The following is a 17,861-nucleotide window of genomic DNA, read 5'->3' as shown; positions in this document are numbered from 1 at the left end:
CGACATCTCACTTTTCCATTTTCCCCTTACATCTCATTTCTCCCTTTGTTTCTCTTACATTGCGACGCCTTCCAGCCTCCCCTCGTCTGAGTCCGGCCACCGTTAGCCTCCCTTTCGCCGTCGACAACCTCTCTCGCCATGTATCTTATTTTTTCATTTTTCCCTAATTTCTCAATCTATGTTTTATTTCTATATTAATCTCTATATATTTTATACATAATAATAAGTTTCTAAATAATCAAATTAATCAAAATCAATGTTATAATGATTATTATTGTTGTTGTTCTTAAATTTGGGGGTTTTAAATTTGGAGATTATTGTAGATTTTTCGGAAGCTAGGGTTTGTTTCATTTAGGGGTAATTTTTGGAAGCGGATAACTGAAGTGTTATTCCGACTTACCGAAAGAAGTTTAATGAATAATTACAATGGTGCAAAGGATGATCCGTGAACTCCCTTTTTTCAGCTTTTGGTGAACATTCTTGTCCAACTTATTTCTAGTGCCTTTTAATGTTAATATATTTTGCGGAAAATATTCAGTTTGATAACTATGGCGAACAGTATTGTAAGACTCGAATTTGGGTTTGTAATTTGGAACCTTTGATACTTTTTATTTTATTTTGTAAGACTTGAATGCTTATTTAAATTTGGGTTTGTAATTTGGAAATTTTTAATTTTTAATTAAAACATGTTGATTTTAACGTATAAGACATTAATATTGGTTGTCATTTTACGATTTTGTGGCCTTTAAAGTTTAAATGACCAAAGTTTAGATGTTGATTATAACGTTCTTCAAATTCCCTTTATTTTAATATGTATATTAATTTTTTTTGTCGTGTCCTACAAATTTTCTATTGTCGTGTCGCGTGTCCGTGTCCGTTTTCGTGCAACCTAAATGGCGAATATGACTCATACTACCCCTAATGAATCAAAATTAAAATACAAATGTAAAAGTGTTTTCTGTTACTTCTCTCTCTACTTTCTCCAATTCCTTTTTTTTCTCCGTCTTATTATAGACAGACACTATCCATTTATAGATATAGACGGATAGTGCCCTCTCACAAATGAATGTGGATAATGTCCGTCTATAATGAGAATTTGTGTTAAAAACCCTAATCTCCATCAATCAAATCTGGGGCTTTCATCGACCATTAATTGATGGTAAGCCCCATAAAAGTTTTATGTATCAATTATTAGTATGGAAAATTATGAATCCATTAATAAAAGTCTCCATTTTGGTGAAATCCGTTTGTCTGTCTCCAATTTCGGAGTTTTTTTATGTCTTTTATATCATTCTAGGGTTTTGTTTTATTGGAAATATAAATAAGAGCAGTTTGTTGATGACTTGTCATACGACTCTACAATTGATACACGTTATTCGCCGACGATCTATGGTGCCGATAAAAAGTAAACTTTCTCCATCAATGAATCAAACAAATGATCCCCTTAAAAGCTACTCGTACATGAAAAGAGCGATACAAGGACGAGCCGAATTATCATATCATGTTTTGAGATCCCTAGTTTTACGAGAGGAATTTATCATTTGGCTTTTGTTAGATTTGTTGTTTTCGAGTATATATATCTCTTATAAGTGTCGTTTGGCGATTTATTAATAGATGGATCTTTTCTTTCAAAATAATTTAAAATAATTTAAAATACAAATGAAAAGTTACACATGATAATTAACTTCGGAGAAATTATGGTTCAAATGATTCGGTAGTTTAATAATATTTCTACATTTTCAACGACAAACTATTTAATTATGGAAATTAGTTAAAGATGTTAAGCATCTCGTTACAAATAATTACATTAACTTTAAGGGCGTGCTTGGATTGAGGGTAAAAGGAGAGGAATGAATATGGGAGTAATAGTTAAGGTGCATTTTCCATGTTTGACATGAGAGTAATTATTCACCTCCTGAATCTATTACTCTCCTGAAAGGGTAATACATTACCCACTCTCCTCCCTTGGTAATGATTAAAGGAGTAAAACATCTACTCAGTAATTATTACCCTTATGCCAAACATATCATCAATGAACTCATTACCCCAAGTAATTAATAACTTCCCCGGTAATTATCACTCAGTTAATTTTTACCCCCGAATTATTCCGGGGATTCCAGGCAAGCCCTAAAAACTAGTTCGAAAATAAGAAATAAAGAAACAATTTTTTTTTTGATTCCTGATACAAATTGAACCAAACAGGTGTAAGAAATGTAAATCCATGCCAGTATATCAAGCTCAAAGAGTACATTTCCTTAAAAAAAATGAAGAGACCGTTACCTATTAACGGTTAAGATTATATTTTGTCAACATTGAACGATTTACGATTTATGCATAGCAATATATGGTTAATAAATGATTCGTGAGAGGAAATGGAGAGAAAAGAAATGAAGGGGATCTTCTATTCCTGCATACAATTTCGCTTACTCCGACAAGTTTTTTCACCTTATTTCGACTGACGTCTCTCACTTTTCACACACATAGAGGTAATAATTTTTTTTTAAAAAAAAGTGAATAAAACTAGAAAAAAATAATTAGATTTGTTACTCCACCAACCGCCCCACCATCAACCTCCCTCGCCTCTTTGAACGCCAAGCCGCTGACCACCCTCTACAACGACAGAACTTGCATTCCCCTTAGCAACCACCCTTAGTAGTCCCCTCAAACAACCACCACAATACTTCTATGAAACAGCCACCACAAGCGCCTGCCCACTACACCTTCCCCATAAAGTCGACCCTTCACCGACCACCCTACCCCCGCCTTTTCGACGACCACCACCAACCACTCTTTCAACAACCCAAAATACAAACCCTAACTATAAAAATAATTTAAAAAAAAAAAAAAAAAAAAAAATTATTCAATCGAATAAAGTGTGCAGTGTGGAGGTGGGTGCAGTGTGAGGAAGGGAGTCAGAAGAGGCAGTCGTAGTGGTATGCAGTGTAGTGGGAGTAGGAGAGGCGGGCAGGGGAGAGATAGGTGATTCGGGAGAGTCAGAGGCACGAGGTGTGGTTGAGGTGAGGATATGGAGAGACATAGTGACCAATTGGTCAGTGGTGGGCAATGGTGGAGAGAAAGGAGTGCGGAAGGGATAGATATTATCAACAAAGCGAACATGACGAGAGGAGTAGACACGATTTGTGGATGGGTCGAGGCATAAGTAGGAATGTTGAGTGGGGGAGTAACCATTAAATACACATGGGATAGATCGGGGATCAAGTTTATGATTAGTATAGGGACGCAACCAAGGGTAGCAGAGGCACCCAAAGTTGCGTAAATTGTGGTACTTGGGAGTGTGGCCAAAGAGTGCAGCATAGAGAAACGAGTTGGAAACTGTCGGAGTGGGTAGTCAGTTGATAAGATACACAGCTGTAGTTAGAGCATATGTCCAATATTTCAAGAGCATAGAAGAGTGTTGGAGGAGGGCAAGACCTGTGTCAACAAGGTTTCTGTGGCGACGTTCAATATACCCGTTGTGCTCGGGTGTGTGAGGGGGAGATGTGAGGTAGGCAATACCGTGACTAGCAAGGTATGACGCAAGTTTTTCAAATTCGCCACCATTACTAGAGTATAAAGTCTTTATTTGGGGGGATAACTGTTTTTCGACAAGAGGGTGAAATTTAGGGAAGATGGATTGTGAGTCGGATTTGCGTTTCATCCAATATAATCATATAAATTTAGTGAAATGATCAATAAAAATAATGTAGTCTTTGAAATTATCAAAAGAGTACAGTGGAGATCCACACATCACTAAAGATAACTTCAAGTGGGGAGGAAGTAGTAAGAGACGATATGGAAAACGGAAGTTTAACACTTTTATTGGAAAGACATGAGTTACAAAAAAAAATCCTTGCTAATAGAAGTATTAAAGTAAGTAGCTAATTGACGGAGGATAGCGAGAGATGGATGTCCAACGCGATGATGAATGTCTATGGACTGACACGAGGCAGAGAGTGCAATTGGTGAGGAGGGCAGGGACCAGTAGTATACTCCGTCTTTAGCAATACCTTGGTGGAGAAGGACCCCCGTCTGAACATCCTTCACATGAAAAAAAGAAGGTAAGAAGACAATAATAGCATTATTTTGGGAGCAAAATTGTGAAACATGGATGATATTTTTATGCATTAAGGGAACATAAATAACATTAGAAATAGAAAAGGAACGAGATGTAGAGGGAAGAAGAGTGGAACCAGTATGCGTAATAGGGAGAGATGAGTCATCTCCAATCACGATTTCATTGGTCCCATCATAAAAAGAGTGCAGGGAGAGATGTGAGAGGTCCCTAGCCACGTGGTGAGACGTACCACTGTCCATAAGCCAGGGACGAAGAGCAAGCAGTGGTGTGGGAAGAAGAGCAGTTCGGACCTGAGGGGATAGTGGAGGTCTGCTGTGTCGTGGGACAGAGATGGAAGGGTAAAGGCTCTTAAAAACAGGGCAATAGGCAATAGTATGTCATGTGTGTTGCACTAGTGGCAGCGTCCATGATAGGGGTTTTTCGGGTTTTGATTTGGTTGAGTGTCAGCGGAAGACAAATGAGTGGTGGGAGGTGGAGGAGATGGTTGGGAGGGAGTGTACTTAGGTTTGTAATAGGAACAGAATGAGGAGGAGGCTGCATTGTCTGTGGCAGGGAAGGTTGTGGGAGAGGCTTGGTCCTCGATACGTAGGGTAAGCTCTTTATTGATGAGTTTTTCATGAAACTCAGCAAAGGAAATAGGGTTGTCACGGGCATTAACGGCATCAATGATCGGTTGGTAGTGAGGGTCATCAAGACCTTCAATAATACGGTCAGTGATGTCCTCATTGGAGACGGGTTGGCCTAATAAGGCAAGTTCATTAGTTGTAGTTTTAATTGAGTTCATGTAGTCATAAATTGATAGAGAGCCTTTGGTGGTGTGACGGAGTTTGTATTTGAGTTTTTTTATGTGCCCCCGGGACGGAAGGGCATAAGTGGATGTTAATGTGTCCCATAGTTCTTTTGAGGTGGTGGTACGGGTAAGAAGAGAAGAGACGGTTTTGTCGAGTATACCGGCCAAGGCACCGAAGAGCAGCTTATCTTGACGATACCAAGTGGCATGAGCAGGGTTCGGAACGGAGACATTGTCTTTCTCCTTAATGGTGGCGGCAGGACGAGGAAGGGTTCCATTGACATAGCCGTAAAGCTCGAAACCAATTGGGAGAGACGTAATTTGAAGTTTTCACTGTTGATAATTCGAGCCAACGAATTTATCAACAACGTGCACGTTTATGGTGATGAGAGGTTTTGACGGTCCGTCCTTGTTTGGGATAGTTTGAGGATTCGACATTGGAATGTCAGTGTTGATTGAGGATCAATGGTCTCGTGATACCATGTAAGACAAGAGTTTAGCTTGAAAGCTTGAGAAAATATTATTAACCACATGAGTATATATACAAGAGATGAAAGCTGGAGCTAGTCCTATATATGCTAAGATCATAAAAGATTACAAGAAAGATATAATACAAAGGGTTTTTTTGTCAAACACAACCTTTAAAAAACTTTTTTTTTTTTTTTCCCAAATACCACCTTTAAAAAAAAAAGTTGTAAAACACAACCTTTAATAATTTTTTTTTTTGTAAAACACGACATTTTGGAGTTTAACCACTTGCAATATGGTGAATTTAAGTCGATATTTGAGGTAGCAAACGAGGTCGATTTGAGGTGTTCTTAGATTTTTTGGAAATGTGGTAGTATAAGCTTTCCAGGGGTTACCAATACGGTGGTGATAGGTGGCTTTATGTGGGGTTTATTGGTGTGTAAAGTATGGTTGGTCAAGGAGTGAATTGGAGGTAAAAACAAATCAGAAAAATATCAATTCACTCTTTGACCAGCCTTACTTTACACACCAATAAATCCCACATAAGGCCACCTATCACCGCCGTATTGGTAACGCCTAGAAAGCTTATACTTCCACCTTTCCAACGAGTCTAAAAATACCTCAAACCGACCTCATTTGTTATCACAAACATCGACTGAAAGACACCCCATTGCAAGTGTTCAAACTCTAGCAAAAATGTCGTGTTTAACAAATTTTTTTTTATTAAAGGTTGTGTTTCACACACTTTTTTTTAAAGGTGGTGTTTGGAAAAAAAAGTTTTTTAAAGGTTGTGTTTGAGAAAAAATCCTAATACATAAAAGATTACACAATCTTAACATAAAGGACATGTGTTAATAAAATTGTTGATAAAACAATAAAATTACTTCTTATATGTACGAATTAAATTGATAATTGTTAATCTGATTCGCTTTTTATTTTAAATGAAGGGTAAGATTGGAATAGTTGAGATTAACTGTGCAGGCAAAATTATATGAGGGTTTAGCAAGTATGTATTTTGGGACAAATCATCTCTTACCTAACAAAGCTTTCTCTCATTTGCTATTTACTACTCTCTCCGATTTACACACAAATGGTAACATGGGGAAAAATGTGTTATCTAAGAAAATGGGGAAAACTGAGGGGTAAAGTTGAAAAGCTGAAACCAGCTACCCCATTAAATGTCACGTGTCATAGCCATGTGAAAGACAATATATTAAAATATTATTATTAAGGTTGCCTAAATTATCTACATTTACCCAAAAATCTTCACCAAATTTGGACTGGTATATGACCTTCCCTAATTAAGCTTGACTAAATATCTTTCTCCGTAATTATCTCCACCAAACTTTGACCAAAAGAGAAAATTTAATCTTTGTGATCATTTTTACCAGATTTCAAATATTGGTCCTTGATAGTATAATTATTCATACACTATTATCATCACTTATAAACCTCTTATTATTTTCAATTTATATAAGTTAGAGAGACTTTTAAAAATTATTTAACAACTAATGCATAACATTATGACAATAAGAGGTAATGATTAAATAAGGTGTTAACAAAAAAAATACTTTATCTATTTAATTTTATTGTTCAATCTCCCATTTTAAATTATCTCAAATAATTATTATGTTGCATGAGAAAATTATTTACAATGTTAAGAGACAAGAATTTAACATGATTCAATAAACAAACAAAAAGAAATAAAAAAGAAATAGTATATCGCGATTTAATAAGCGAATGAATGGGCGGTGTTGATGGTGGGAGGTTGTGATAGTGGAGGGGTAGTGATGGTTGGGTAATGATGGAGTGAGGAGTCGTTTAAGGCTACCAGAAGGGTTAGAGGTCACGCATTGATTTTGGTTTTTCTTTTATAATGTAATAATAATACGGGTGGACAAGTCAAATATGAGTAAGATAAGTAAGGGCATTGGTCTTTGTTATTATGTTATGTGAACTTAAAAATAAAATTTTGATTTATACGGGTTAAGGTTAGTGTACGAATCTTTAGTCAAAACAATTCATTAGTAAGGGAGTCTGGATTTATCATTAACGGGTGAAAATTTAAGGAGACAAATAAATAATGGAATAAAGTAAAATAGAAAAAAGAATATGATTGTTTGATCTCAAACTTCCCATTCGTGAGACGAATCTTTTTACCCACATACAAGTTGATGTTGGTGGATGGTAAGTCTCGGAATTTCAACATTATATTTTAGTCATCCAAATCTTACTAAATTTTATGATGAGAATTATAGAGGTATATTTAAGAATTTAGAATCAAAAGTTGACTGCCTAATTGAATAATAGGGGGAGAAGTGGAGTAAAGCAGTTTTGTTTTTGGCAGAAATATAAAGAGCATATAAAATGAACGTGATGCATATCGTGTTATTCGTGTATACTTTTAGCGATTGATAATTAGTATTCTATGATGTTGGATATACAAATAACTATTTATTTATACTCAATTGAAGGCACATAAAAAAAAATTGTGTACACATTTTCCATCTCTAACCTCTCTCATCTATTCTCTCTGATTTCGCAATAAACGTACTACATGGAACATCGAAAAATAAACAACACAACGTACTACGCATCTTTCTGTTACCAACACTGCTGACGTCGGCTACCGGTGTAACACCCCCTCATACCAAGGTACCTTACCAGGACTACCCCAGCATGAAAGGTTGTTACCATCTCGGTTGCCCGAGGTTAGTATATATCAAAAGCAACAGTCCAAACACATTTATTAATGTACGTAATTATAAAAGTTACATAGTCTCCAAAATCTAATAAACGAATTATCCAAATGGCAACAACTACCAAAACAATAACTAAGGCTCATGATGGTGTCATCTAATCCAGCGTGGTGACTCTCCCATAACTGCCCCAAGCTCAATAAATGTATCACCTGTCACAATCTGCTCACCATCCCCGAATGGATCACCGCAGGTTTTACAAAACAACAACACGGGGTCAGTACTACTCAATCAATATAAGACAACAAATAATACAACCAGCTGATCATCGATCTCACACAGTAACCGACTACACACCGAAGGGTGAAGCCCTGCCAGATTACCCATCGCAACAGGTAATCCTCGCCGCCAGTGGGTGACCGCAGCCCATCCCCACCTAGTCCAGCTCATCAACGAGCGACTAACAATCCCTGTCCCTTAATGTGCACATCCCCTCCCGTGACGGGTTCCACGGAGGGCGAACTAGGGTGTGAAGCCACTCCCGCAAGTGACTCCACCACAATCACACACACAAAGCATCACAGCTGTCACAACACCACAACCGTCACAACACAACCACACCAACACAGTCTCCACAACACCCATCCTCCGATGATCAGCAGATAACAACAATTATGAACATATGCAATCTCAATCAATTAACAGTACTGAGTAGGAGAAACCCTACCTTTTCGCAATCCGCTATGCTGCAATCAATCATACAATATGCATAACAATTACCACATCGTCACCTACAACAATGATAATCAACAATCACATAACGCAAACACTATATGCAAAACCCCATTTCCCCCAAATTCATAATCAAAGACAAACCCTAGAACAATCATAAATAAACATGGGGATAAAGACTTACCGACGGAGGAATAAAGGATCGAATGCGATTGCTACGATTATCCACACACACATAGGAGAGATTCGGAGTGATTAGAGCATCGTACGATGATTAGGTTTTGTAAATTATGTTTTAGGAAACTGCTTAACGAAATATATATCATTCTAATTACTTCTAAATCAAACCGCTGGAATATTACTCGCCAGACCGGATACTCGGTCGAGTAAAGTGTATACTCGGCCGAGTATCCTCTACTCGGTCGAGTATTCTTCATACTACTACGCCGAGTATTCCTCGCGAGAACCAAAACAGACTACACCATTGACACTACTCGGCCGAGTAGGCTCTACTCGGTCGAGTACTTAGCTTATAAAAATCCGTAGTATTACAATCTTCCCCCCTTAAAAAGAATTTCGTCCCCGAAGTTCCAACCCAACCTATAAAACATGGACACTTGACACCAACTCCACAAACCACTCTTCCTTCCACAACATGGCTCATGATATCGTCTCAACTATAGCATAGGCTCCTAATACTGACTCCATAACATTACCCAATAACCACAATATAATGTTGCCAACCTTGTATCACTTTCATAACACTCAATAGCACTAAATCCACAAAAGAAGATCAACCATCAAAACGGAATGTTACATTCTACCATCCTTAAAACGAACTTCGTCCTCGAAGTTTACTCAAACACATAAACATCCTCTTCCAACTGTCAAAACTATCGGACTCATAATCATCATCATTCAACTGTCAACACTATTGAAATATTCTCTCATTCCTAAACATCGAACTACAACAAGCACGGTCATGACCTTTAATAAAATCAACACAAATATCCGTCCTTTATGCTACACCAACACTCTACTTCCAATTATACTACCATATGCACAACCATCAAAATCTCTTTTATCGCATCCTACTCCTCTTAAGATAAATGTTACGTCCTCGTAACTCGCTAATACTAAATCCTAGCTATATATTCTCATTATCCCCATCACTACCGCATGTCAAAGATAACCACTTATAATCTGAACAGTCGCCATGCATATATCTTAGGCTCTCTTACTTAAACAACTCTCATCCTTCAATTCACTCGTCACACCCCCTAACCTATACCTCAAAATCTTTAACTTAACCCAAAACTTCAACTCTTCCACATTACCGCAACATGACACACATCTTTATATAAACTATATAAAACTCATATCACCAAAAGCATAACTCACACTCCACACTTGTTACGTACACTCACACTAGATCCTCAAGTTCCTTTCTTTCATTACCGCAAGACTCATACATAACTTAACACGACACTAATTACCCAACACCCTACACTCACTGTCTCAACAAAAGATTATGAACCACCTGCATATATCAGATCATTACCACACATGTTCTACGAATCACTTGCCATTACCATGTCTACCAAAGCCTCATCTAGAACAAGATCAAAATTACTGTAACAACCTATCCCAACTATGTCCCATCAACAGAATATCACTATACCATGACAACAACGAAAACATGTACAACTCTCTTTCATATCATACTCTACCCTCATTCCCAAACTGAAACTGGTAAGACACATCAACAAACAAAACAACAGTCTACATGTCTAACCAAAACTCACAAGAAACAACAGCAACAAAACAACAATTTGTGCATAACTGGTCTGTACTTTCGAAACTCAAATCGTAACCACCTCGTATACTCCACCACAACCGGTGACGACATCGCAACACCGCCACCAACAGCCGCACCGCAGCGCGAAAATGCCCGCATCACAACACGAAGTACCGTGCCCGGATCACCACCCGAGGCACAACAACCACATCGATAAACATTACACCCCCATATAATTTCCACAAACACTGACTCAGTATAACTCTCTGGACAAGAAAACTTACTCAAAACTGCTTTACTCAATCATAACACAACATTTTATACGGAATAGACATACAAGAATCTCATGCATATCATCCATACCTTTTCACGGAATAAAATATGTATCATCAATACACATACGATTTTAACTATCCATGCCAGATCAATCAAATTATTACTTTTTAAACCTTATTCCATTAGATTGTCGTACCCAACATATATCACAAACATTCATATAACAACTTTATGACTATCACACCATACCGCTTCTCGTGAGGTCAGAACCTCACACAAACATTTATACACATCATAGACCCATAACCACATCCAACTAGTCAATCCTGATCACGTAAGTTACAACCCGATAAAAGTTACCTCTCACCCGAGCTTAACTCGTACACCTCTCATAACATATTCTCCCATTCACATAACCATCACCCCCTGCCAAGTGTAACCATACCATTAATACTCAACTACTAACAACCGCCTCATATAACCACATCTTATACTCTCTCACAACCATACATATCAATCTAGTCTCTACAAAATCAACCTCATTAGAACAACTAGCTTCCCTAAAGTAACATCATCCTCATCCACTAGTGACAATACTATGACACCAACATCCTTCATGTGACTACTCTCTTACTATCACTTCTTAATATCACAATCCGTTTTCTCTCTTTGGTTATCATCCCAAATAACAAACATCCAATCCATCAACACAATTTACCTCAACATTATTCCCAATTCTATCCTTTATCATATCGTTACCTAACTCTCCACCAAAATCTCAGATCGTGCAAACACTCTACAAGCTTCTTATTCCCTTAATATTTCGAAACCCACGGCTAACATGTCGTCCTTCTCTTCTATATAACCATTAACTCACACCCTCTAGTGAGGCTATCGTACATTTCCATAATTTCCTACCTTCATGCTCCTTAACTCCGGTCAACGTTCTCTCAACTTCCATCCATCCATCTTTCCCCCTTTTTACTCAATGATACCAATTAATAATTCATCTCCTTTCTCTTTCTACCTAACTTTTTAGTAAACTGTTTATTTTCCCATAGCTCCACAACTCTAATTCCATTAATTCATATCAATATCTTATCATTCTTCTTATCATTTATCCTCTCTCATCTTGTTTCTCACTCACCCTTGTCACCATCAACTCCACACTCTACAATTACTATTCAATTAGTCGTATCTCCCTTTCGTATCTCTAGAAAACCAAAAATTAATCTCATACCGTTAATCGCCCAAAGAATTACACACTAGACTCACCTCTTGATATTCCAAATTCCCAAACTTGGTCAGTATCTACAAATCCACGTCGCGACATAACTCTATCTAAGTTCATTATATACCCCTCTTCTCCATCCCTCTAAAGCAACCTTTCATTACATATATCCTTAAGCAACACAATGCTAACCGTCTCCCTCTATAAGTCCTTACACATCCCGAAATGTCACTATTCATATCCCTCATCTCAATCTTTCATTCTCACGTTTCTTTAAACTCACATTACTTTTGACCATATATACTTACTTTTATATTACTCAACACACGACTATATCACTCACCATATCTCACAAAACATGCTATTTACCTCGACTAGCTCATCATTCTTCCCTTTCCTTTTTCCACTATTTCTCACAACCACATTAACACATGTCTTCCTTATCCAACACGTATCTCTCATAAGCCGGCATTCTCCCTATCATAGCATTTGGTAACTTACGTATCAAGACCGTCGCATATATAAAAGAATACTTTAAGACTCAAAACATACATGTGTATATACCCTACGACTCAAAACAATGTAAAAACATAGCCACCGGCTCAAAACAAAAGTAAGAACATAGCCACCGACTCAAAACAAAAGTAAGAACATAGCCACCGACTCAAAGTGGCCGCCCAATGAGGTACTCAGTCGAGTACATAACATACTAGGTCGAGTACAAGGTACTCGGTCGAGTAACTATATTACTCGGTCGAGTTTTCGACTCCAGAAGCAAACTCAATTGTCGCAGAAGGATTACTCGGTCGAGTATTGGGAATACTCGGCCGAGTAGACCTTACTCGGTCGAGTATGAGACTACTCGGCCGAGTTCACGACTCCGCACGCTAAACAAGTATTATCACGGAGAGATTACTCGGCCGAATATGGAATACTCGGTCGAGTATAAAAGATACTCGGCCGAGTAGGGACTACTCGGTCGAGTATCGGCGCAGTTCTCAGCACCGTCCAGTTTTCTTAAAACAGTCATATCTCACTCGTTACTTGGTCATTTTGGGCGTGTGACCTATCGTTAGAATCGTAAGAGGACAAAATATCACCTCAACTTGGAATTACAGCAATATCATTTCTAGAACTCGACTTATGATAGTTTTAAGACAACCCTTCCGTAATCGTTCTTTCTACAAATCAAGTTTTCTCAACCAAAACAATTTGTACATGCATAAGACAACAACAACAACTCAATACTTCAAGAAACCAGTACATAGAGGCACTTTTATCATACTCACATTAAAATTAACACGACATTCACATATATAGACGCATGACCTCAATCACATGCTTCTACCAACAATCAAGCATTAAAATCATCATGTTCATATGCACATGTACCACTACCATACTTCATGTTCAACATTGTATTAAACAGGTAACATGATCACATTCTTCATGCTCAATATCAACCAGATACAATTTCACAATTCACCTTTCATATTTTACCATGTTCCAACACTTAACATGCCAACATATTCATGTTCAAAGTTTAACATCAACAATCCTCGATGCATCTTTCAACAACTATCAAATTCCACTTCTTTCATCATTTCATCCAACTATGCACAAGATTCAAACTATAGATATCACACTCACATGACTCAAACATACAACAGTTCCCCCCCATGTGACCGGCTTGAGATCGTAAGGGCCTTAATGCGACTTCGGGACGTCTCCCAAGTCCTTGCGGCAGCTCCAAACAACTCTCCCCGGGTTCATTTTATTTAGACTCCCTAAGTTCATTGGGTTCATTTGTTTTAGGTGCCGGAATCGTCGGCTCTGATACCACTTTGTAACACCCCCTCATACCAAGGTACCTTACCAGGACTACCCCAGCATGAAAGGTTGTTACCATCTCGGTTGCCCGAGGTTAGTATATATCAAAAGCAACAGTCCAAACACATTTATTGTACGTAATTATAAAAGTTACATAGTCTCCAAAATCTAATAAACGAATTATCCAAATGGCAACAACTACCAAAACAATAACTAAGGCTCATGATGGTGTCATCTAATCCAGCGTGGTGACTCTCCCATAACTGCCCCAAGCTCAATAAATGTATCACCTGTCACAATCTGCTCACCATCCCCGAATGGATCACCGCAGGTTTTACAAAACAACAACACGGGGTCAGTACTACTCAATCAATATAAGACAACAAATAATACAACCAAATGATCATCGATCTCACACAAGAATCGACTACACACCGAAGGGTGAAGCCCCGCCGCTGATTACCCATCGCAACAGGTAATCCTCGCCGCCGATGGGTGACCGCACCCATCCCCACCTAGTCGAGCTCATCAACGAGCGACTAACAATCCCTGTCTCTTAATGTGCACATCCCCTCCCGTGACGGGTTCCACGGAGGGCGAACTAGGGTGTGAAGCCACTCCCGCAAGTGACTCCACCACAATCACACACACAAAGCATCACAGCTGTCACAACACCACAATCGTCACAACACAACCACACCAACACAGTCTCCACAACACCCATCCTCCGATGATCAGCAGATAACAACAATTATGAACATATGCAATCTCAATCAATTAACGATCTTGAGTAGGAGAAACCCTACCTTTTCGCAATCCGCTATCTTTGCAATCAATCATACAATATGCATAACAATTACCACATCGTCACCTACAACAATGATAATCAACAATCACATAACGCAAACACTATATGCAAAACCCCATTTCCCCCAAATTCATAATCAAAGACAAACCCTAGAACAATCATCAATAAACATGGGGATAAAGACTTACCGACGGAGGAATAAAGGATCGAATGCGATTGCTACGATTATCCACACACACATAGGAGAGATTCGGAGTGATTAGAGCATCGTACGATGATTAGGTTTTGTAAATTATGTTTTAGGAAACTGCTTAACGAAATATATATCATTCTAATTACTTCTAAATCAAACCGCTGGAATATTACTCGCCAGACCGGATACTCGGTCGAGTAAAGTGTATACTCGGCCGAGTATCCTCTACTCGGTCGAGTATTCTTCATACTCGGCCGAGTATTCCTCGGCAGAACCAAAACAGACTACACCATTGACACTACTCGGCCGAGTAGGCTCTACTCGGTCGAGTACTTAGCTTATAAAAATCCGTAGTATTACAACCGGTACTGGCCATCGACCAAGACCTCACACACAACCTGTCTCCCATCCACACCAAAAACAAAAAGCATTAGATCATGATAGCCCAAGTATTGTTGGTATTCTCAAGAAATTCGTAAGAATCGTCGTGCTTAGCTTGGGCATTTAACTTTCTACTAGAAGGTTGGCTTGAACAAGAAACAGAAACAATTAGCATTGATGCATTCTTTACTAGAGTTCCGAGATAATCCAAGTACACTTTCTCCCGTAGGCTCTGTTCTTTGGACTTAAAGTCACTCTCTTTAAGGTAAGTTCAGCAAAATTAAGTTAAGTTCAGAAAAGTTCAACTCCTATAAGTTAAGTTAAGACGTTAAGTTCGGCAAAATTAAGTTCAGAAAAATTAAGTTTAGAAAAGTTCAGCAAAATTAAGTTCAGAAAAGTTCAGCAAAATTAAGTTTAGAAAAGTTAAGCAAAATTATAAGTTTCATAATATTTACAAGTTTTTAAAAAAAAAAGATACGATTTTTGTTCAAATCAATTATATAAACATTCCGAAATTGATTATTATTCTATATATATTTTTTTAATTTCTTACCTATCGCCTAATCCACCCGTTAAAACCACACAAAGGCATCAAAACTCCATAATTTTAATCACCTAAGAATAAATAGCATTTGGTCAATTGAAAAAAAGGTGGAAGGTGTTAAAAGTTATGCCTCAAATGTCACCTAAGTATCAAATGTCCATTATTGTTTCTACTTTTACACTTCATAATTTTATACGGATGCACACTATTAGGAAACATGTTATACAACATGAGAACGTTCTAGGGACAACAGATTCAGGCGTGTTTGATAAAAAGCGGAAAAAAGTTATGTACAAGGTGCGAAATAACATAGTCAAAAACATTTGGCGAGGCAATGGATTTGACGGGGTGAGCTCAAATGAAGATGAAGAAAGTGACGAGGAAGATGATAATATGGAACTAGATGATTAGAAAAAAAAGTAATATGTGATTTACTTTTTATTTTTATGTATTACGTAATGTGTACAGACATATTAATTTATATAAATATAGTATTTTATTATTTTTACTTGTGTTTTAAGTTATATTTCATTCTTTAATTATTATTATTATTATTATTAGTAGTAGTAGTAGTAGTAATAATATTAGTATTAAGTGAAATTAAATTAAGTTAATTTAAGTAAGATTATTTTAATTCTGAAAAGTTAAGCTATTATAAGTTAAATTCAGCAAAATTAAGTTCAGTTAAGTTCATCAAAAATTAAGTTTAGTAAAATTAAGTTAAGAAAAGTTCAGCAAAATTAAATTTAGAAAAGTTCAGCAAAAATAAGTTAAGTTCAGAAAAATTAAGTTAATTTCTACAACTTTAAGTCCAAAAAATTATAACAAAGAATTAGATTAGTTAGTAATAATTGATTAGTAAATTAAATACTGTTAAACTCAACAATGGGTCTGAGCCGCACCCAAACTGAGGAGAAAGAGTCCACAACGCATGCCCAAGAGAGTCCCACTCTAAAACCAATTGACAATAGAGGGAGTAAACCCTTTCCCTTATAAAGTGGTAATTCTTCTCCCTTTTTATCAATATGGGATAATCCTCACATGTGAGACTTTTTGAGTTTCTTTACAAATACATGCTCTATATTTGAATTATGATTCATAATAGAAGACTTTTGTTTATTTTTGAAGGAAATAAAGAGTTGACAATAGAGAGAAGGTAGAGAGAATTGAGTTTTGATGTTTTCCAGTGGGGGCAATCAAATGGAAAATCAGGTACAAAAATTATTGTAATGAGTAAAAGGTTTACTGCGAAAATAAATTCTGTATAAATATTATTAATAATGTATTTTGAAGATCGCCCGTGCGGGCACAAGTTCAAAGCCTAGTGTTTAATTAAACATTGAGTGAGTGGTGAGTAGACCTTGCAAAACGGTTCAACGGGTCGAGTTCGGGGGGGCCAATTAAGATTTCTAATTGATTTCGGGTTAATTTGGGTCGGGACGGGTCATTTCGGATTTCGGGTATGTTTCGAGTTTGTTGGTCGGGTCAAGCAGGTCGGGTCATTTTCGGGTCAATGAATAATAAAAAAATAGTCATTTCAAGTCTTTTCGCTTCTATTAGAGTTATACTTTGTCGGGTCATTTTCGGGTTTGGGGGGTTTCAGATTTGGTCATTTTGGGGTCGGTCAGTTATGGTTCAAGAGAGTTGGGGTCATGTTCAGATCGGGTCGGGTCAATTCGGATTTTCGGGTCACATTCGAGTGATGTAGTTTGGGTCACTTCGGGTCTCGGGTCAGTCTTTTCAGGTTGCTTTTGCCAGGTCTACTGGTGAGTGGGGTTTGATGACAAACTTGTAAATATGTAGTGAGGTATAAGAATAACGTTTTATACTGTATGTATTGTGCAGAATCTATACTAACTTTTTATAAAATTGATGATGTCAATGTGTGACAAAGAGGAGAGTGAAATATAAGATGAAACACAAAATGAAAAAGAAAATATGTTCCGATAATTAGAATAACTACAGTTTGTCTTGCTTGTGACCTCTCACAACCTTCTTGCACTTGCCCCTTTGTCTCACTCATAAGCTTATGACAG

This window comes from Silene latifolia, chromosome 5 (genome assembly GCF_048544455.1).
Source record: "Silene latifolia isolate original U9 population chromosome 5, ASM4854445v1, whole genome shotgun sequence".
NCBI classification, from domain to species: domain Eukaryota; kingdom Viridiplantae; phylum Streptophyta; class Magnoliopsida; order Caryophyllales; family Caryophyllaceae; genus Silene; species Silene latifolia.
This window is presented reverse-complemented; position numbering follows the sequence as displayed.